Raw genomic sequence first — 22,217 nt, 5'->3', positions numbered from 1 at the left:
CGAACAGATATCAAATTCTATCTGTAATTCACTCCATTTTCACCCCTAGAACCATCAAACCAACAGAGCAAAGACTACGACTAAGAAAAGAACCCCTCACTCTCTCACAAGACCGAAGCCTAATCCTGGAACCTAGACCTCTAAAGGCTCTAACAACTACGCGGAAATAATCGCCCAAGAAAATGCGACGTGATGACCATGCAGCATGCAAGAAATAAAAAAAGACGACAGCCAGCACAGCACAGCGCCAAGCGAGCAGCCGTCTTCACTGCACAAGGACCAAACCACCGGAACCATGTACAGTGGGATCGGAGAGCAGCCGTCATAGCCGGAGAGTAGCCGTCTAAAAACAGAGTGTCGGCAACCAGAAGACTAAAATTTGGGAGCTAAACAAGCGACGCATGGACCCTTAGAAAAATCACAAAGCAGCCAAACAGGGCCCTAAGCAGCGAAACAAGCGACGCGTGGACCCTTAATAACATTTCACGTACGTGCATGTGCTGCTAGCTGCTTGGCAATGGCCAGATCATAATAGGCCAGCAGCAGCCTGAATATTTTTGTGAAGTTACCATTTGACATTAGATCGTAATTCATATTCAAATAAGCATGTCATCTTTTTTAATATATAATTTGAACCAATTAAATACGCTTCATATTTCAGGATTTCATTTGTCATGTATAGTAGTAGTAGTAAAGTACCAATGATTAACTTGCACTTGCCAACTGCATGTCAGTGTATTCATGCAAGCATATTGATATTTTGACTGAACATTGCCAGATAGAGCAGTGTACGTGTAGCAGCGGTGGCTCAGCTCGCATGCATGCGCAGCGCCATCTATGACTATCAAGCAGATGGGTGGCGGATCATCGTCGGCGGGTGGAGCTAAGTACTGACGCACATGCATCTACCAATCACGTCTCTTTGTATCTTAGTTCTTGTTTAGATATATGGTTTCCTATGTATATAAAGAAGCCATTTCCTTTTCTATCTTCAATAACTATAGTGACATATTAGTGTTTTCCTTAGTTGACACACTAACTGGTAGCTATACAAACCATCTAGTTTCTAGGTTGGGAGTGCTCTTAGTGCTAGCAGGTAAAATTAACAGGTGAGGCTATACATTACTGGTAAAATTAACAGGTGAGAGGCTATAAATTAATTGCTGCTGGTGCATGCGTGTTCACCTGACACAGCACGTAGTAGATTTTCGTCTGCCACGCGTCTCGATCGATCCTTCATCTAGCTCGCCGTCGCCGATAGAGCTAGTAGATAAATGCTGCATGCGCATTGGGGCTAGATATAAATTAGAGAGGACTCCCGACGTAAGCACACAACGGGTCGGAGTGCACTGGGATACACACAACACATATAAACCACCTCTAAGCCGTACGCGTATTTATAATGGTGAGTGTGCATGCGTGTGAGCGTATGTGTCTGTACTTATATAATTTGCAAAAAAAAAAAAAAAAAACCACCTCTAAGAGCATCTCAAGAGCATTTGTAAATCTTACTCTCTAAATCATCATTCGGAGAGTTTGCATAAAAATCGATTTGTATATCTTTTCACTCTCCAACAGTTTCTCTATTTCTCATGCGCACTCTAGAGAGCTATTCTTGTCTTTTATATTTGGTTAGCGAAAAATTCGGAATAGAAGATGATTATATTTGGATGATCATTTAGAATTAGAAAAGCTGTTGGAGAGTGATTTTTCATCAAAATTTCTATTCCTAGTATTTAAGAAGGATACGTAGAGTCTTAAACCAATTATACTCCAAAATCAGTTTCGTCCACAGCAGCTCCCTAATATTTCCGCCCCCAATAGTGACACGTCATTAGTTAGTTGGATCAGAGATCGAATTAGTTGGATCTTGACCTTTTCTGTCCGCTCGTTCCTTTCTGTTGGTATATACGGTGACTCCAGGTCTCCAAGCAACACAGCGTACGTGGGCAGGCCGGTCTCCAGAATGCTAGCGCCACCATCAACCTTGTGCTCGTCAGCGCCGCCATCAGCCTGGTGCGACGGGTCGTGGTGGCCGCATCAGCGCGTCGCCGGCAAGGGGTGGCCGCATCAGCGCGCCGACGGCCGCAGGTGGCCGCAGCTGCGCTTCGACGGACAGGGGCGGCCGCATCTCGACGCTGCCAGGGCCGTTCCGGGAAAATTCAAGGCCATGTACCAAGCTAAAAAATGTGACCTATTAGTCTAGAAAAAACAGAGCTAAATGTATGATATGATGTAGTATGTAGTACATTGTAATAAAATATATCAAGAATAGTACCTATGTTGCATAATCTTTACTTGAATAGCATCATTCTTGTAGTGTTCTTTGAAATGAAGTCTTCAATGATATGCTCATAATCAATCTTCTCCAACATTTCGCCTTCAAGTGCTATTATAGCCAAGTCATTAAGCCTTTCTTGTGTCATTGTAGAACGCAAATAAGTCTTCAATAGCTTCAATTTAGAAAAGCTTCGCTCTGCTGATGCAACGGTCATAGGAATAGTCAATAGAACTCTATATGCAATAGTTGCATTAGAAAAACAACCATGCTCCTTTAAAAACTGCAGAATTTCAATAGGCCCCATTCTTTCTTTTGGAATGAATTCTCGTACAAACTTCAACTCCATATATAGTTCTTTGGCATCAATATCAGATTTTCCATCCTTTTTAAGGACAGCCTCAAGAGTATCACAAGAAGACTTCAAGCCCCGGTCATCCAACGACTGCAATGCTTCCCAAGTAAATAAGAAACCAAAATTTTTCTGGTATTCTTTGTACTGCTCAAATCTCGTTGTAAGAGAGACAATAGCTTGATCAACAAGGCGTAAAAAATACTCTACTCTAAATAACCCCTCTGGAGACATTGTGGCTGTATTTGTGTCTTCTGGGTTTTCATCATAATGCCTCTTTCTTTTAATTTGTCTTTTTTTAGGAAATGTTGTACCAATATCCATCTCAAGTGCAATTCCTTTGGCCGACTCCAAAGCTTCTAAGAAACCAGTTTCCCTATAGCCCTCGAAGAAAGAAATAAGCCCTTGCACTTTATCCATAGCAACATCAATAAGCATATCCTTTGCTTGCGGTTGTTTGCTTACCAAATTAATAGCATATAGTACCTCATTCCAAATGACGACAGCCACTATAAATTCATACTGTCCAAGTTCATTATTTGTTAGACCTTTAGCCTCACTGCTCTTTGCCGGATCATTATCAGTATCAGATACCTATAAAATTAAAAGAAAGAAAACATTTTTAATATATGAGATAACCAACAAAATTACACCATTGATTCAGTTCCAATATGAAAATGTTGGGTACCTGAAGTAGAGCCTCCCGAATGTCTGCACATTGAAATCTGATAGCTTTAACACTGTCAATGTGACTCTCCCATCGTGTAGCTGAAACTGACTTGAGAGTCAATCCAGTTATGTTATCTTTTAGAATCTGCCATTTTTTAGTAGAGTTAGAAAACGTTGTGTAGATACGTTGGATGATTCCAAAAAAGTCTTTAGCTTTGCCACAAGTCTTAGTAGCCATATCACAAAGTGTTAAATTAAGGCTATGACAACCACAAGCAGAATAGAAAGCTCTAGGATTTACATCCAAAAATTTCCTTCGTACACCTTGATGTTTTCCTTTCATATTTGACCCATTATCATAGCCTTGTCCTCTCACATCATCTATGTCAAGATCAAGAATCTTTAGCTCATTCTCTAGCACATAAAAAAGCACTTGTCCAGTCGTGTCATTTACATCTAAAAATCCTAGAAAGGATTCTTCAATGCGAACATGACCTGATGATGAGTCCACATATCTTATAATTAAAGACATTTGTTCTTGGGGTACAATCAAGTATGACAGAGAAATACTTTGCACTCTTTATTTTCTTAATAATTTCAGACTTAATAGCAGAAGCAAGCAAGTGTATCAACTCATTCTGAATCCTAGGACCGAGATAATGAACATGAGTTTCTTCATTTGTAATACGGCGGACATGCTCTTGAATAACTGGATCAAATTCAACTAACATCTCTACTAAGCCTAAGAAATTCCCATTGCTATCATCATATAGTTTGCTGTTGCTTCCACGAAATGCAAGATGGTGCTTGGCAAGAAATTTTACTATGCCAACAATTCTAAACAAAACTTTCCTCCAATGGTCCTTTTCTTTCTCAAGTTGTTGTTGAGCAGCTTTATCAATAGTTTGATCAGTTTGCAATCTATTACACAACTCATACCAAGCTGTCTGTAACACCTCGGGTGTTAGCCTTGCATAACTTGATTTGCATAGCATGAGCATGATCATAAAGCATTCATATATAAGCTTTGACACTTGAAACATTTGATTGAAACATATGCAACATTCTTATTATTTCATGTTCCCATGTGTATGTGCATATGATCATGAGTGTAAACATGTAGATGATTGTGTGACCTTGCAAATAGCTTAAACATGTTTAGAATATCATCATGAACAACTTTGGTATTTATGGTTAGGGGTAAAAAGGTCATTAAGCCATGCTTTGATGTGTATCATCATTTAAATGTGACATGTTTGATCAAGTTTGAACTAGGTGTTAGAGACCTTGCATGGAGGAGATCACTAAAGCAAAGTTGTAGAATTTGCTATAAGGAACAACTTTTATTTTTAGGTCATTAACTGATTCAGCTCCTAACATGTGTGAAATTGGATCACAAAAATCAGAAAAATCAACATTTGCAACACTTAGCAAATTTTTGCTAAGTCATGAACCTTGACTGACTGACAGCCGATGTTTGGGATGATTTTACTCCATTTCTGTTGCGAATTAGAACAAGTTCTTTGAACAAGATTGGTAGATGGTACTTAGGACTACGACTTTTGTTTTGAAAGAATTCACTGAATCGCTTTGCATAGGGAGTTATTTCGATTGCAAAACCCGCTGTCAGGCTCGGCTTCGTGGTAGACTGACGAACTGAACCAGCGCTCGGTGGCCGACCGGCGCTAGAACGTGAACGCCGCGTGGACGCGATGAAGGCCGTGCGTCGCCGCTGCTCTGATCCGCCGGGCAGCGCCAGGCCTGAGCCAGCCATTATCACCCCGCGTGCGCCCGCTCCATTCCCACTCACTCCCGCCAGCTCTCTCCCTCTCCAACGCCCTCCCTTGCTCTCGCCGTGGAACCAGGCAACGCCGTCGAGCTCCAGCAGCTCCGCCGTCGCCATAGCCAACGCCAGCTCGCCCTCGTCGCTTCTCCATCACTGCAACACCTCCACCAGAGCTCCCGTGACTCACCGCCTCGGCCCGCGCTCACTGACCGCACTTGGTAAGCAACAGCGCCGTGCGCTAGCTCGCCGGAGCATCCCCGCTGCGCCCGTCACCGTGGCTGGGGCACCTCCCTCCACCGTCGGCCGTGCAACCGTGTGCGTTAGGTTCACCTGAGCCCCTGGAAGCTCGTCCACGCCTTTTAGTGCTTCGCTGTGGCCTCCACCGGCATAGCGCCGTTGTCCGGCTCCGCCGTGCCGCCATGAATGCCGCCACCGTACTTAGCTCCGACGATAGGCTCGGTCAAGTAGGTCAATAGGTCCAGGAGATAGTGGGGGTCATGTCGTGAAGACGTCACCGCCGGCGGACTCACCGTCGACGAGCTCCAGCCACGCAGCGTCGAGCGGCGCCGTCGTGCTCTGTTTTGTCTCGCTGACCGGTGGGGTCAACTGACCAGTGGGTCCCGCTTGTCAGCGACTCCATGTATTAAAGCTAGTTCATTTTGAATGCAGATTTCATATGTTTTGTGAATTTTAGATCTCCAGTTTGGCAGCTTCAAAAATTGTGCAATAATTTGTGTAGTGTGCCTTAGGAAGTGTAGTATTTAGGAAAAATATGTTCTTGACATTTACAGTAGAAATTTTTGGAGATTTAAATAGAGATTTGAAATGTGCTTTTGAATGCATTCAAATTTGTTTATTTTATATCTAGAGTTCCTGTGCTCTAAAAATTATGAAATTTTTGTGGTAAGCTAGTCTTAGCATACAAGAGCTCTGGTAAAAATTTGAAGATGAGTGCATGTGTAGATTTGTAGTTATAGATTTTTCTTTTATAATTAGGAGATCCTTGTGTAAATTTTTATAAATTATTTAGGAATCCAATACTCATAAAATTTGTAGGAGGTTATCCTAGTACCATAAGGATGCTAAGAAAAATAGGAAATCTATTGCTTGACACTTTTCAATAGGGTTTTCTATTTATGCTATTTCAAGCCTTGCTGCCTTGTCATTTTTGTATAGGATGTTCTACTTGGAAAAATGGCATGAAACTTTTACAGTGGTCCTTTGATAGCATTAGTAAGACACTGTAATTTTTTGAGAATTTATGAAGTACATCTGGTATATGTTTATTATTTAACCTAAATATCTCAGTAAAATAATAAAGGCCTTTAAATAAATAGTTTGGGCTTCACCATTATATTATCTTAAATGTATTTGGTATGCTTAAACTGTTGGTAGGTTTTCTGTTGTCAAATTTTGACTGATTACAGGAAGTAGAAGTATTGTTACTTTGTATTGCAAATTGAATAGTTTCCAGACAGATTCTGGAGTTTGATGAGTTGCATGTTAAAAATGATGTGTACTGTAAAAATGGTTAATAACAAAGTTGTAGAGAATTTGATAAGCTTTCTAGAAAGTCTAGGATCACTATATTTGGATTAGTAGAAACCCTGTTATGAGTGAAACAAGTAGCTGATGTTTTGTGGTATAATCGATGCATTGTGGAAGTAGATAATTAAATAATCGAGAAGAGATATGCACCTACTCAATAAACATGATGCACTTGTTAACATATATGCATTCGTAATACTTATGCCATATTCATGCATCTAGGATCGGAGGAAGAGATAACGTTGCTGGAATTCGAAGAAGCAGAGGAAGGGGACCAGTAGGAGAATCCGCAAGCCGCAGCTCCCGAAGGCGTGGAGCAGAACCCTGAAGAGCTTCCGGAGTGTCCTGACCACCGCCCTACTTCCTTTCTACGAGGCAAGCCCCGGAGCATTCTAAGTCTCCCAGTAATTTACAAATGTTTACTTAAGTACTTATGATTGATGCATTAGGTTATAAGAGTTGAATGAAACCACTTGATGCATATAAATTCCTTGTCCAGATATTACACCTTTAACTGGTATAGGTCTAGGATCGAATAAATGCTTAGCCATGCTTAGACCAGTAGAAGTCGGGTGATGTCCTGTCACCTGTGAGATATAGGTGGATACCGGAGCACGGTTGGTTATATTTGCTATCGTGGAATAGAACCATGGGGTAAAAGAAAATTGAGACCGGACAGGAAGTCGATAGAGAAGCAACAAGACATGGAGGTCTTGGGTGTGGATCTATCCCCGTCTGTGTCGATTAAGGACCGTACCATTGTTGGCGCTTCTGACAAGATTGAATGCATGCCTCTCACTTAGCTGGCCGGATAACTCGTTCCGACCATGAAGCCGAGTAATTCAACTCAGGCCGGGACCCGTTCTGTTGTGCGATCCTTCCAGGGAACGATCAGACTGAGCCTAAGGGTAGGCTAGGCCTGAACGTCCTGGCATCTGGTGTTTCAGATTGTGTGGCGTGGTACGGACCCACGAAATGTGTACCTGAGTTGTACCAAAGGTGACCTAAGGCTATCGTGGCTGGTAGACCTGGGTTTGTGTTAGGAATAAATTCCCAGCTGGTTGAAATCGATTCGAATCACCGTCTCTCTCGGATAGTGAGAAACTTGGCTAGTCCCAACATCGTAGTAACTGTGTTATGGAACATGATGGTTCGGATGAATATGAAAGTACAATACCTGCTATGGTTACTATTATATGCTTTTAAATTGATATACCACATGTGTGGCACAGAATAGTTGCTAATCCAGAAATGTATAGTCATAATTAACTTGATAAAGAAATCGTAATTGTACAATGAGTCAATTGCCTTTTACGCAAAATGTTGTCAAGTTACGTCTACTTATACAGCCTTGCATAATCCTGGGAGTCATTTTATTTCTGGTTCATGACGGGTAAGTCTAGCTGAGTACCTTCTCGTACTCAGGGTTTTATTTCCCATTGTTGCAGATGGCACTGTGTATCACGGTTATTGCAAGAGTTGCTTCTATCCCGCTATGGATGAGGAGTAAGCCTTGGGCAGGCTTCTTTATTAATCCCCATCTTTGCTTTTGTGGACCGTGATCCTACTTGGCACTGTATCAAACTAGGTTGGAAACTTTATTTTCAAACTTAATTGCTTCCGCTTTATCTATCAAACTTGGTTTGTAATAACTTTTATTCATACTCTGATGATGAAATATATCTGTGAACTTTATGTAATATGTGGCATGTATGTTGAATCCTGTACGATCTTGGTTGTTGTAAATCGTTTATCGAGACCCGTCGTGGTACTCGACGGACTACTAGGTTTATATGGGTTCAAGTATGACAGTGCGACCGCTTGCGGGCTGCCATTATACTTGTACTCTTATAAATTGGTCGGTTCTGCGACAGCTGGTATCAAAGCAAGATTCAACGTTAATTGTCACAAGTGTATTTAAAACAAAAGTTTTTGTTTTTCAAAAACCCTTCTCTAGCAACTAATAGTTATATAATAGGTATTTGAAATATAAAGTGTGCCAATGATCACTTTCCTTTTGCCCAAATTAAGGACTATTAGGTGGCTATTTAAGTACTAACATGGGGGTTTTTACTTCGTCGTCCATACGGCGTGCTATTGTATGGATACCATTCACTTGAGTGGTAATGTATGGATCAAATGCCCCTACGCTAAGGTAAGAGGATGAGTGTATGACCGCAAGAAGTAAGCGTGCGGTCGGGGAGAGTTAGCTTTGGTATGGCTATGTATGCATGCTTGCATGTGTATATGGTACGTATTTAATTGTGGGTTTAAATTATTGTCGGGTAGATTGATACGGAAGTATATGTATGGGTATACATATATGGAAGTATTTACAATTATATTCTGCATATTTCACTATGGGTTTAGGGCTAAAATAGAATTTTATGCAGGTACACTGACAACGAAACGTGTAGCTCGACTAGTTACGCTATATATGAGAGAACGAATATATGCCACCGTGTCTACCGTTAGAAACAAATTTTTCCTAAGTTTGTGAGGACGTACGGAACGAGCATGCATCATGATAATTACCATTCACATAACTACATTGTTCCTCCTCTTATAAAATTCTTACTCGGTTAAGTAACTCTTATCCATTATGGCATTGTCTCACCAAGTGGTACATGTTAATGGTGCAGATGGCACGCACAAAGCAGACCGCTCGCAAGTCCACCAGAGGCAGAGCTCCCAGTCGTCAGCTTGCTCCATGTAACCGTCAACATCACACGTTTCTTGGAGAGTTTGGGATGCTTACACTCTTGTGGAGAGTGCTCAGCTATGTAGGCTATCCTGATGGAATGGAACCCCACTACTTCTGGGCGAATGAGCAGTTGGGGGAAGGTCTCTTGGTTACTGTGGAGGCCATTGTTCATCCCCGAGGTGACGATTCTGAGTGGATAGGTTGGTATTATGAGTCAATTGGCAGGACTGCTGAAGAAGCAGCTGGTAGGGCAGCCTTTGGGATCCTGAGGGATATCATGGATCATTTTCCTCAGGAGCTGGTAGCCGCTTTGGTTGGAGTCTTTCCGAGGGGCAACCCCTCCACTGACTCATGGCAGCAGGCAAGAGGAAGACCCTTAGAGATTGGTGCAGCAGAAGGGCAGAATAGTGATAACCCTGCCATGAGCGCCATGTTCGCAGTGATGAGAGTGTTGGATGGAGTAGAAGGTAGCCTCAAACGTGTGTCTGGTGCTCTTGGTCATGCCCGCGAGGACCGACGTCAGCTTCAGAGGGAGCATGACGCCGAGATTGAGAGGCTTAATGTAGAGATGGCTCGATTAACTCACCAAAGGAATGCAGCCTGGTCCAGGGAATATGTTCTGAGAGCTCGACAGTTTGAGCTAGGGCAGCAACTGGCCAATGCGGAAGAATACAACGATAACCTATATGAGGAGGTTCATCTGCTGAATAATCAGCTCCACCCTTATGTCCCACCTGGAGCCACAGAGATGGATCTAGAAGAGGACGAGGAAGAAGAAGAAGTGGAGCCTGAAGAAGAAGTGGAGCCTAAAGAAGGAGATGATCCTACGTCGGACCTCGATAGTGATCATGATGAGGATTAGATCGCTTAGCACTTAGTGGAAGGGCTAATGTATCACCTTTATTCATGTAATGGACCTGTAGTTCAAATTTGGCATTAGTAATCCGACTATCATGTAATATCGTTAATCGCACGACTATCGCACATTTGGTTGAATATCAATACGATTCCAGTCCTTTGTTGGTAATCACAATTTAAATTTGCGTGCGTTATGAGCACGATAAGTGGTCAAATTGGGGATGTCATGTTGCGAGAATGAATTGTTATGCCTCTGTTTTTATTATGATTTTGAGAATTTTCTCTAGTAATTTCAGTTTGGCATGAGTACATAATTCATCTACAATCTCTTGACATCAACCAATAATCGCTTATTGTTGCAACTTCGCAGATGACACGCACCCGTGCTAGAGCTGGTGGCAGCCAGGATGGCAACCATGATGACTTGCCACCCCCACTACCACCGTCCGCTCAGGAGTTCTTTACCCAGTTCCTGGGGAGCCAAAGGACAATGGAGGAAGCTTTGCGCCTCATCGCGCAAAACACCGCTCGTGGCCACCCACATCAACCAGGGGCCGAGCCAAATCAGCACAGTACATTCAAGGAGTTTTTGGATACGAAGCCTCCAATCTTCAAGGTGGCTAAGGAACCACTACAGGCTGACGAGTGGCTAAATACCATTGAGTAGAAATTTCGTCTGCTGAGGGTCACAGAGCATCTGAAAGCTGAGTATGCTTCTCATCAATTGCAAGGACCAGTAGGGATCTGGTGGACACATTTCCTGTCGTCTTTGTCTGCTAATGCGCGAGTTACCTGGGAATAGTTCAAGCTGGCTTTTAGGGGACATCATATTCCCCCAAGCCTGATGCGCATGAAAGCCGCCGAATTTATGAGGCTCACTCAAGGGACAAAGTCACTCACAGAATATATGCACGCATTCAACAACTTGTCCAGATATGCTCCAAGTTTTGTGGATACTGAAGAGAAAAAGATAGAGAGTTTCAAGCGAGGTTTGGGTACCAAACTTATGAAGACCATGGCAAATTCTAGGTGTGCCACGTACAATGAGTTTATTAGTGATGCCTTGACCCAAGAAAACTACAACAACATGCATGCAGTTGCTAAGGGTCTCAAGAGGACATATGAGGCCGGTGCCTCCGGATCTTTCCAGTCAGAAGCGCCTATCGCAGCTAGGCCACAATTCCGTCCACCTGCACCCAAGTTTAGGCCTCCACCACCTAAAGCTCAGAATAATAGGCCATAGAAACCATTCCGTAAGGCGTTCACTATTGCCTTACCAAAAGGAAATGGCAGTCAGGACAGCTCCATCGGATTCAGAAGTAATCAACCATGTTTCAACTACAACCAACTGGGTCATTGGTCCAAGGAATGCCCCCACCCCAAGAAGAATGGCAACCCAAATCAGAACAATCAGAGTCAGGCGAATGCCAGGGCACGTCAGGGACACATGCATTATACCGCTGTGGAAGAAGTGCCCGCCGGAGAAGTTGTCACGGCTGGTATGTTTCTCGTCAACAAGCACCCAGCTGTTGTTTTATTTGATTCGGGAGCTTCTCATTCATTTATGAGTCAAGCATTTGCATCTAGACATGATCAAGAAATAATTGAAGTAAGAAAAGGAGGTTATAACATAAGTTTAGCAGGGGGAACTGTTACTACCAAAAAGTTAGTCAAAAATGTACCCATCTCCATACAAGGGAGGGAGTACACAACAGATTTGATAATATTGCCCGGGTTATCGATAAGTGTAATCTTAGGCATGAATTGGATGAAGGATCATGGTGTTCTTATTGACACTAGCACCCGCACTATTATGTTGAGAGAACCCACGGGAGGGAATGCTTTTCTAGTACCACTCTCCCACGATTTCGAACCCCAACATTTAGCTTGTGCTATCCAAACCACCACAATATGTGATATCCCCCTGGTTTGTGAGTTTCCGGATGTATTTCTAGAAGAATTACCAGGTCTACCACCAGATAGGGACGTAGAATTTAAGATCGAGTTAGTGCCAGGTACGGCACCCATATCAAGAAGGCCCTATAGAATGCCACCCAATGAGTTAGCGAAACTTAAGGTTTAATTGCAAGATCTATTGGACAAGGGTCTTATCCAACCTAGCTCATCTCCGTGGGGATGTCTAGCTTTGTTTATGAAAAAGAAGGACAAGTCACTGAGAATGTGTATAGATTACAGACCACTCAATGCTATGACCATCAAGAACAAATATCCGTTGCCCCGCATCGACATCTTGTTCGATCAGCTAGCGAAGGCAAAGGTATTCTCCAAAATTGACTTGAGATCAGGTGATCAGACCAGACGATATACCTAAAACTGCTTTCTCTACTAGGTACGGCTTATACGAGTATTTGGTTATGTCTTTCAGACTAACAAATGCTCCAGCCTACTTCATGTACCTAATGAACTCGGTATTCATGCCCGAACTCGATAAGTTCGTGGTCATGTTTATCGATGATATATTGATTTATTCAGAAAATGAGTCAGATCATGAAGAGCATCTGAGGATTGTCCTATCCAGATTGAGGGAGCATAAGCTATATGCCAAGTTTAGCAAATGTGAATTTTAGTTGAGCAGAGTACCTTTCTTAGGTCATATTTTATTAAGAGATGGAATCTCTATAGACCCATCAAAAGTACAAGAGGTCATGGATTAGAAAGCCCCAACTTTGGTTCATGAAGTTCAGAGTTTTCTAGGATTAGCAGGATATTATCGTTGTTTCATTCCAGATTTCTCAAAGATAGCTAAGCCTATGACCAAACTACTTCAGAAAGATGAGAAGTACAAATGGACGCCAGAATGTGAAACAGCTTTTCACACCCTCAGAACTTTGTTGACTACAGCACCTGTGCTGGCACAACCAGACATTGAAAAGCCTTTCGATGTATTTTGTGATGCATCAGGCATAGGTTTAGGATGTGTGCTTATGCAAGAAGGGAGAGTTATTACATATGCTTCTCGGCAATTGAGAAAACATGAAGTTAACTACCCTACACATGATTTGGAACTTGCAGCCGTTGTTCATGCATTAAAGATATAGAGGCATTACTTATTGAGCAATGTATGTCATATCTATACTGACCACAAAAGTCTTAAGTATATCTTTACCCAACCAGAGCTGAACATGAGACAACGAAGATGGTTAGAATTGATTAAGGACTATAATTTAGAAGTGCATTACCATCCGGGTAAAGCTAATGTAGTAGCCGATGCACTCAGTCGGAAGTCTCATTGCAACACTGTGGAAGCATTATTGGAAGATGGATTCAACTTATTACACCCTGCTGTGCTACACAATATCACGATCAGTTGTTCACTTAAGAGCAAGATCATAGAGCTACAGCAGACGGATGTAGGAATAAGTCACATCAAGAGAAAAATGCAAGAGCAGGAAACCAAACAATTTAGATTGGACGAAAGAGGTGTATTATGGTTTGAGGACCGACTTGTGGTACCAAAAGGCCGTGAGCTAAGGAATCAAATTTTAGATGAAGCTCACTCGTCCAAATTGTCTATCCATCTGGGTAGTAGTAAGATGTACCAAGATTTGAAAACCCGTTTTTGGTGGACTAAGATGAAGAAAGAAATCACAGCCTATGTTGCTAGGTGTGATAACTGTAGTAGAGTGAAAGCTGTCCATATGAAAACTGCTGGATTACTTCAGCCATTGCCGATTCCAGGATGCAAATAGGAGGAAATCAGCATGGACTTTATCACAGGCCTTCCAATGACGCCATAAGATCACGATTCAATATGGGTTATTATTGATCGTCTCACCAAGTCAGCACACTTTATACCCGTGAACACATGGTATATAGTTGGAAAATACGCTGAGATATATGTTTCCCAGATCGTGAGATTGCATGGAGTACCTAGGACTATAATCTCAGATCGAGGACCACAGTTCATAGCTCATTTTTGGGAGCACTTACACCAGGCTTTGGGGACCAAGCTAATCAGAAGTTCAGCTTATCATCCGCAAACTTTAGGACAGACAGAGCAGGTGAACCAAATCCTAGAAGATTTACTTAGAGCTTGTGTTATATCTTCAAAGGGTTCATGGGAGAAATGGTTACCTTTAGCTGAGTTCTCCTATAACAACAGTTATCAAGTGAGTATCAAAATGGCTCCATTTGAAGCCTTGTATGGCAGAAAATGTAGAACTCCATTAAACTAGATTGAGCCCGGTGAAAGGAGATACTTTGGTATTGATTTTGTCAATGAAGCCGAAGAGCAAGTACGCATCATCCAACAACATATGAAGGCAGCTCAATCAAGACAGAAGAGTTATGCCGATAGAAGAAGAAGACCACTGACTTTTGAAGTGGGTGACTATGTATACTTGAGAGTATCACCCATGAAAGGTGTGAAAAGATTTGGGATGAAAAAGAAGCTTTCACCAAGATATGTAGGGCCATACAAAATTTTGGAACGAAAAGGAAATGTTGCGTATAAGTTACAACTTCCACCAGAGATGAGTGCAATATTTGATGTGTTCCATGTTTCTCAGTTGAAGAAATATCTTTGAGTACCTGAAGAAGCTATTGCACCCACCAATGTGCAGCTTCAATCGGATTTGACCTATGAAGAAAAGCCAATTCGAGTATTAGAGGAGATGGAGAGAGTGACAAGGAGTAAGATTATTAAGTTCTATAAGGTGGTGTGGAACAATCATAGTGAACAAGATGCTACGTGGGAAAGAGAAGATTATCTACGAGAAGTTTATCCCGCCTTTTTTCAAGAATGGTAGGTCTTGCAAATCTCGGGACGAGATTTTTATAAGGGGGAGGGGCTGTAACACCTCGGGTGTTAGCCTTGCATAACTTGATTTGCATAGCATGAGCATGATCATAAAGCATTCATATATAAGCTTTGACACTTGAAACATTTGATTGAAACATATGCAACATTCTTATTATTTCATGTTCCCATGTGTATGTGCATATGATCATGAGTGTAAACATGTAGATGATTGTGTGACCTTGCAAATAGCTTAAACATGTTTAGAATATCATCATGAACAACTTTGGTATTTATGGTTAGGGGTAAAAAGGTCATTAAGCCATGCTTTGATGTGTATCATCATTTAAATGTGACATGTTTGACCAAGTTTGAACTAGGTGTTAGAGACCTTGCATGGAGGAGATCACTAAAGCAAAGTTGTAGAATTTGCTATAAGGAACAACTTTTATTTTTAGGTCATTAACTGATTCAGCTCCTAACATGTGTGAAATTGGATCACAAAAATCAGAAAAATCAACATTTGCAACACTTAGCAAATTTTTGCTAAGTCATGAACCTTGACTGACTGACAGCCGATGTTTGGGATGATTTTACTCCATTTCTGTTGCGAATTAGAACAAGTTCTTTGAACAAGATTGGTAGATGGTACTTAGGACTACGACTTTTGTTTTGAAAGAATTCACTGAATCGCTTTGCATAGGGAGTTATTTCGATTGCAAAACCCGCTGTCAGGCTCGGCTTCGTGGTAGACTGACGAACTGAACCAGCGCTCGGTGGCCGACCGGTGCTAGAACGCGAACGCCGCGTGGACGCGATGAAGGCCGTGCGTCGCCGCTGCTCTGATCCGCCGGGCAGCGCCAGGCCTGAGCCAGCCATTATCACCCCGCGTGCGCCCGCTCCATTCCCACTCACTCCCGCCAGCTCTCTCCCTCTCCAACGCCCTCCCTTGCTCTCACCGTGGAACCAGGCAACGCCGTCGAGCTCCAGCAGCTCCGCCGTCGCCATAGCCAACGCCAGCTCGCCCTCGTCACTTCTCCATCACTGCAACACCTCCACCAGAGCTCCCGTGACTCACCGCCTCGGCCCGCGCTCACTGACCGCACTTGGTAAGCAACAGCGCCGTGCGCTAGCTCGCCGGAGCATCCCCGCTGCACCCGTCACTGTGGCTGGGGCACCTCCCTCCACCGTCGGCCATGCAACCGTGTGCGTTAGGTTCACCTGAGCCCCTAGAAGCTCGTCCGCGCCTTTTAGTGCTTCGCCGTGGCCTCCACCGGCATAGCACCGTTGTCCGGCTCCGCCGTGCCGCCATGAATGCCGCCACCGTACTTAGCTCCGACGATAGGCTCGGTCAAGTAGGTCAATAGGTCCAGGAGATAGTGGGGGTCATGTCGTGAAGACGTCACCGCCGGCGGACTCACCGTCGACGAGCTCCAGCCACGCAGCGTCGAGCGGCGCCGTCGTGCTCTGTTTTGTCTCGCTGACCGGTGGGGTCAACTGACCAGTGGGTCCCGCTTGTCAGCGACTCCATGTATTAAAGCTAGTTCATTTTGAATGCAGATTTCATATGTTTTGTGAATTTTAGATCTCCAGTTTGGCAGCTTCAAAAATTGTGCAATAATTTGTGTAGTGTGCCTTAGGAAGTGTAGTATTTAGGAAAAATATGTTCTTGACATTTACAGTAGAAATTTTTGGAGATTTAAATAGAGATTTGAAATGTGCTTTTGAATGCATTCAAATTTGTTTATTTTATATCTAGAGTTTCTATGCTCCAAAAATTATGAAATTTTTGTGGTAAGCTAGTATTAGCATATATGAGCTCTGGTAAAAATGTGAAGATGAGTGTATGTGTAGATTTGTAGTTATAGATTTTTCTTTTATAATTAGGAGATCCTTGTGTAAATTTTTATAAATTATTTAGGAATCCAATACTCATACAATTTGTTGGAGGTTATTCTAGTACCATAAGGATGCTAAAAAAAATAGGAAATCTGTTGCTTGACACTTTTCAATAGGGTTTTCTATTTATGCTATTTCAAGCCTTGCTGCCTTGTCATTTTTGTATAGGATGTTCTACTTGGAAAAAATGGCATGAAACTTTTATAGTGGTCCTTTGATAGCATTAGTAAGACACTGTAATTTTTTGAGAATTTATGAAGTACATCTGGTATATGTTTATTATTTAACCTAAATATCTCAGTAAAATAATAAAGGCCTTTAAATAAATAGTTTGGGCTTCACCATTATATTATCTTAAATGTATTTGGTATGCTTAAACTATTGGTAGGTTTTCTGTTGTCAAATTTTGACTGATTACATGAAGTAGAAGTATTGTTACTTTGTATTGCAAATTGAATAGTTTTCGGACAGATTCTGGAGTTTGATGAGTTGCATGTTAAAAATGATGTGTACTGTAAAAATGGTTAATAACAAAGTTGTAGAGAATTTGATAAGCTTTCCAGAAAGTCTAGGATCACTATATTTGGATTAGTAGAAACCCTATTATGAGTGAAACAAGTAGCTGATGTTTTGTGGTATAATCGATGCATTGTGGAAGTAGATAATTAAATAATCGAGAAGAGATATGCACCTACTCAATAAACATGATGCACTTGTTAACATATATGCATTCGTAATACTTATGCCATATTCATGCATCTAGGATCGGAGGAAGAGATAACGTTGCTGGAATTCGAAGAAGCAGAGGAAGGGGACCAGCAGGAGAATCCGTAAGCCGCAGCTCCCGAAGGCGTGGAGCAGAACCCTGAAGAGCTTCCGGAGTGTCCTGACCACCGCCCTACTTCCTTTCTGCGAGGCAAACCCCGGAGCATTCTAAGTCTCCCAATAATTTACAAATGTTTACTTAAGTACTTATGATTGATGCATTAGGTTATAAGAGTTGAATGGAACCACTTGATGCATATAAATTCCTTATCCAGATATTACACCTTTAACCGGTATAGGTCCAGGATCGAATAAATGCTTAGCCATGCTTAGACCGGTAGAAGTCGGGTGATGTCCTGTCACCTGCGAGATATAGGTGGATACCGGAGCACGGTTGGCTATATTTGCTATCGTGGAACAGAACCATGGGGTAAAAGAAAATCGAGACCGGACGGGAAGTCGATAGAGAAGCAACAAGACATGGAGGTCTTAGGTGTGGATCTATCCCCGTCTGTGTCGATTAAGGACCGTACCATTGTTGGCGCTTCTGACAAGATTGAACGCATGCCTCTCACTTAGCTGGCCGGATAACTCGTTCTGACCGCGAAGCCGAGGAATTCAACTCAGGCCGAGACCTGTTCTGTTGTGCGCTCCTTCCGGGGAACGATCAGACTGAGCTCAAGGGCAGGCTAGGCCTGAACGTCCTGGCATCTGGTGTTCCAGATTGTGCGGCGCGGTACGGACCCACGAAATGTGTACCTGAGTTGTACCAAAGGTGACCTAAGGCTATCGTGGCTGGTAGACCTGGGTTTGTGTTACGAATAAATTCCCAGCTGGTTGAAATCGATTCGAATCGCCGTCTCTCCAGAATAGTGAGAAACTTGGCTAGTCCTAACATCGTAGTAACTGTGTTATGGAACATGATGGTTCGGATGAATATGGAAGTACAATACCTGCTATGGTTACTATTGTATGCTTTTAAATTGATATACCACATGTGTGGCACAGGATAGTTGCTAATCCAGAAATGTATAGTCATAATTAACTTGATAAAGGAATCGTAATTGTACAATGAGTCAATTGCCTTTTACGCAAAATGTTGTCAAGTTACGTCCACTTATACAGCCTTGCATAATCCTTGGAGTCATTTTATTTCTGGTTCATGATGGGTAAGTCTAGCTGAGTACCTTCTCGTACTCAGGGTTTTATTTCCCATTGTTGCAGATAGCACTGTGTATCACGGTTATTGCAAGAGTTGCTTCTATCCCACCGTGGATGAGGAGTAAGCCTTGGGCAGGCTTCTTTATTAATCCCCATCTTTACTTTTGTGGACCGTGATCCTACTTGGCACTGTATCAAACTAGGTTGGAAACTTTATTTTCGAACTTAATTGCTTCCGCTTTATCTATCAAACTCGGTTTGTAATAACTTTTATTCATACTCTCATGATGAAATGTATCTGTGAACTTTATGTAATATGTGGCATGTATGTTGAATCCTGTACGATCTTGGTTGTTGTAAATCGTTTATCGAGACCCGTCGTGGTACTCGATGGACTACCGGGTTTATATGGGTTTGAAGTATGACAGTGCCACCGCTTGCGGGCTGCCATTGTACTTGTACTCTTATAAATTGGTCGGTTCTGCGACACTGTCATGCTCAAAACATGATCTGCACCTGTCTCATGTTCTTTGAGCCTCTTCCCAAGATGTGCATTATAACCCTCATTTGCCAACTGACCTTTTCGATGCCCCTTTGTAAATAATTTACAGCTGAAGCAAAATACTCTATCGAGTTCCTTAGAATAAACAAGCCAATCCCTGTCACAGCTTTCTCCATTTGATAGAATTCTATTATAGAATAGTGAAGAAAATCTTCTAGAAAACCTGTCCTTAGGCCCCTTCTGAATTGATAGATCTCTTTTAGGGCCCTTTTGTGCTAAAATATCAACTTGTTTACTATCAAGTGAATCCCAATATCTTGGATCAAATATATCAGGCTGAAAAGAATCACCAGCATTTAAAGAAGGATTCAAGTCTTCAGTGTTATTGCCTCCTATCTGAGTATTTGTGTTGTTAGGGAGAGCTTCCTCAACTTCCACATTATTTTCTGGAGGATCTATAGGATTATTGTCAACATTATTGTCAATTGCTTGGCCTTGGTCAGGTGTCGGATTATCAGATGACACTTGTGACTGTTTTGTAATGAACCTATCCATAGCTCCTTCCTGAGACTGGACTAATTTCTCTATTCTTTGTTTTTTCTTACGCTTTTGCTAACCCGATTCAAATTTTCTAGAACGATTTGCAGAAGACATGGCTTCAATCTTTGAACACAATTCCAGTAGGTGTCTAGATGAAAAGATCAAAAGAACAAAATTTAGAGAGATCGACCCACTACTACTCATTACAGTCTGAATGAATTGAAAAAAATAAATGATTAATATTACCTTCAGGGCCTCAGTGCCTCGCTAGTCGCTGCAGGTTCAGGTTGCCGTCAATTCCTCACGCTCGATGTCGATCGCTCGTGATACACGGCCGGCAGCCGATACGGCATCAGGGCGATGGCGGCGATAGGGGACGAGGAGACCGAGACCTAACTGCTGCGAATTGGGATTGGCAAAACAAAATGATGCCCACTGTCCAGCGGCCAGCCAATAAATCATTTTTTATTGGACCAAACTGTTGCTGTGCAAGCTGCTGTAATAGGCTTGCTAGCTAATGGACCAAAAGCCGAAACTTCAGCTGTGCTAATCTATTTAAGTACTCCATATTTGGAGGCCTATGAGATTTGGAGGCCCTGCGCCGTCGCTCATGCTGCACATGGGACGGCCCTGACGCTGCTGGGCAAAGGGCCGCCGCATCTGGGTGCTGCCATGCCCCACACGCCCCTGGAGGGAACCAGCAGCCTTGGCTGGCCCCATCTTCAACCCTTTGGCACCTGGATGGAAGAAGATGGGAGGCCACTTCGTTGGCGGGTGGAGCTAAAAGCGCGCCAAACATGGCGCGAGCAAAGGGAAGACGAGCGTGGGAGAAAGATTTGGGGGCGTGCTGTGCTTTTGCAGATATGCGGGGCGCTGCCTCATGTTTTCAGAGCGAGCAAATTTTGGGGAAACGCTTGGGGAACTGTTGGACCGGGATTTTAATGATAACCACGCAAATATCAGTTTTAGGGGTATTATTAGCCTTCTCTCGGAGATGCTCCAAGAACAGTAACACCGCCGTGGACCATTTCACAGTGTATCAGGCCCGCCGCTACACTGATCAGAGTCTCCATTACTGCCGCTGGGAACGGCGCTGATGCTGCCAATCGTGGAGTCCCTGCAAGAGTACCTACCTTTAGTTTGTAGTTTAGTAAAACAATGGAATTTGTGGGGGCACAGTTCAGTTCAGTTTCAGTGAACATTTGCGTGAAAGAGCAGATGCAGTAGGCAAACATGTCAGTGCTAGGTTGGCGGTTAGTTTACTGTCTAATCATTGTTTAGCGAATAGCGACAAAGTGATTGTTGGCGGTAGAAATCCCATGGAAACAGCATGACCGCCCAGGGCTTATAGTGAACAAATAGAACGAAAAATAAGCTGCATGACCCAGGGCTTATAATGAACAAATAGAAGGGAAAATATGCGCCTCATGTACGCACCTGATCAGTAGTAGCCTGGTGCGGGGAGGTGTCGCCGCCGCCACCACCATGGACCACCTCACAGTGTTACCAGGCCCCATGGTACACTGCATCAGAATCTGCATTACTGCTGCTGGGAACCTCTGCAATGGATCATCTTTGTCTGTGTTTTGGTTCAGGGTGCATCTAACATCAAGTAAGCATGAAATGAAATAATACTAGCCAGGGCCCCGCCCGGTGCCACGGGGATAATAGTGAGAAATACGTGCAGACAATGTATTGTTCAATTTTTCGCACAAAATAAATTGGCCTGCTTTGATATGTAAAAGAGTTACTTGTTTTTAGGAAAGAAATGGTCTAACCTAGTATAAAAAAACATTAGCTGTTTGGGAGTTTTAGCATTGAAAAGGGAGAGAGCAAAAGTAGCGAAAAAACAGAAGTAAGTAAAAAAAAAAGCAGTACGTAGCATGAGAAGAAGAGAGCAGTAGAAAATGAGAAGAAAAGGGAAAAATCATTCGCTACAGTAGTCGGAGTACTGTATCAGAAGGAAGAGGGAGCATGGGTTGGTACAGTAGTCGAGTACTCTTATCTGCTAATGTTTGGAGGGTATGTACTGTTGTTAACGGGTAAGTGCTTTTTGGAAACGGGTTTATATTGTTGCAAACGGACTAAAGTGTGCCAATGGTTAACGGGTATACACTGATACTTAACGGGTAACACTTTTGCAAATAGATAATTACTGCTCACAATATCCGTTGCTGTTCTAGTAACAGTGTTTTTGTGAGAGGGTACTGTTGATAAACAGGGATCTGTGAGGGAGGGGTTGGTATACAGCTTTAGGAGTATAATAAATAAATAATAATAATAATATAATAATAATATAGGGTAGATATGAGTAGTGAAGCAAACAGTTGGAGTAAGACCAGGGAACGGTCCATATATATATAGGTGCTTAATATTCTCCGTGCAAACATGGTTCA

The 22,217-nt window shown here is 42.6% G+C and overlaps 1 pseudogene; it reads right to left on the bottom strand.

Moving 5' to 3' along the window:
• Nucleotides 1-2,008: 2,008 nt before the first annotated feature.
• On the bottom strand, nt 2,009-19,836 carry LOC136503288 (uncharacterized; annotated as a pseudogene).
• Between the last annotated feature and the right edge of the window lie 2,381 nt (nt 19,837-22,217).

This window comes from Miscanthus floridulus, chromosome 14 (assembly GCF_019320115.1).
Source record: "Miscanthus floridulus cultivar M001 chromosome 14, ASM1932011v1, whole genome shotgun sequence".
NCBI classification, from domain to species: Eukaryota; Viridiplantae; Streptophyta; class Magnoliopsida; order Poales; family Poaceae; genus Miscanthus; species Miscanthus floridulus.
The sequence above is the reverse complement of the archived record's forward strand: the minus strand, read 5'-3'. Positions and strand labels throughout refer to the sequence as shown.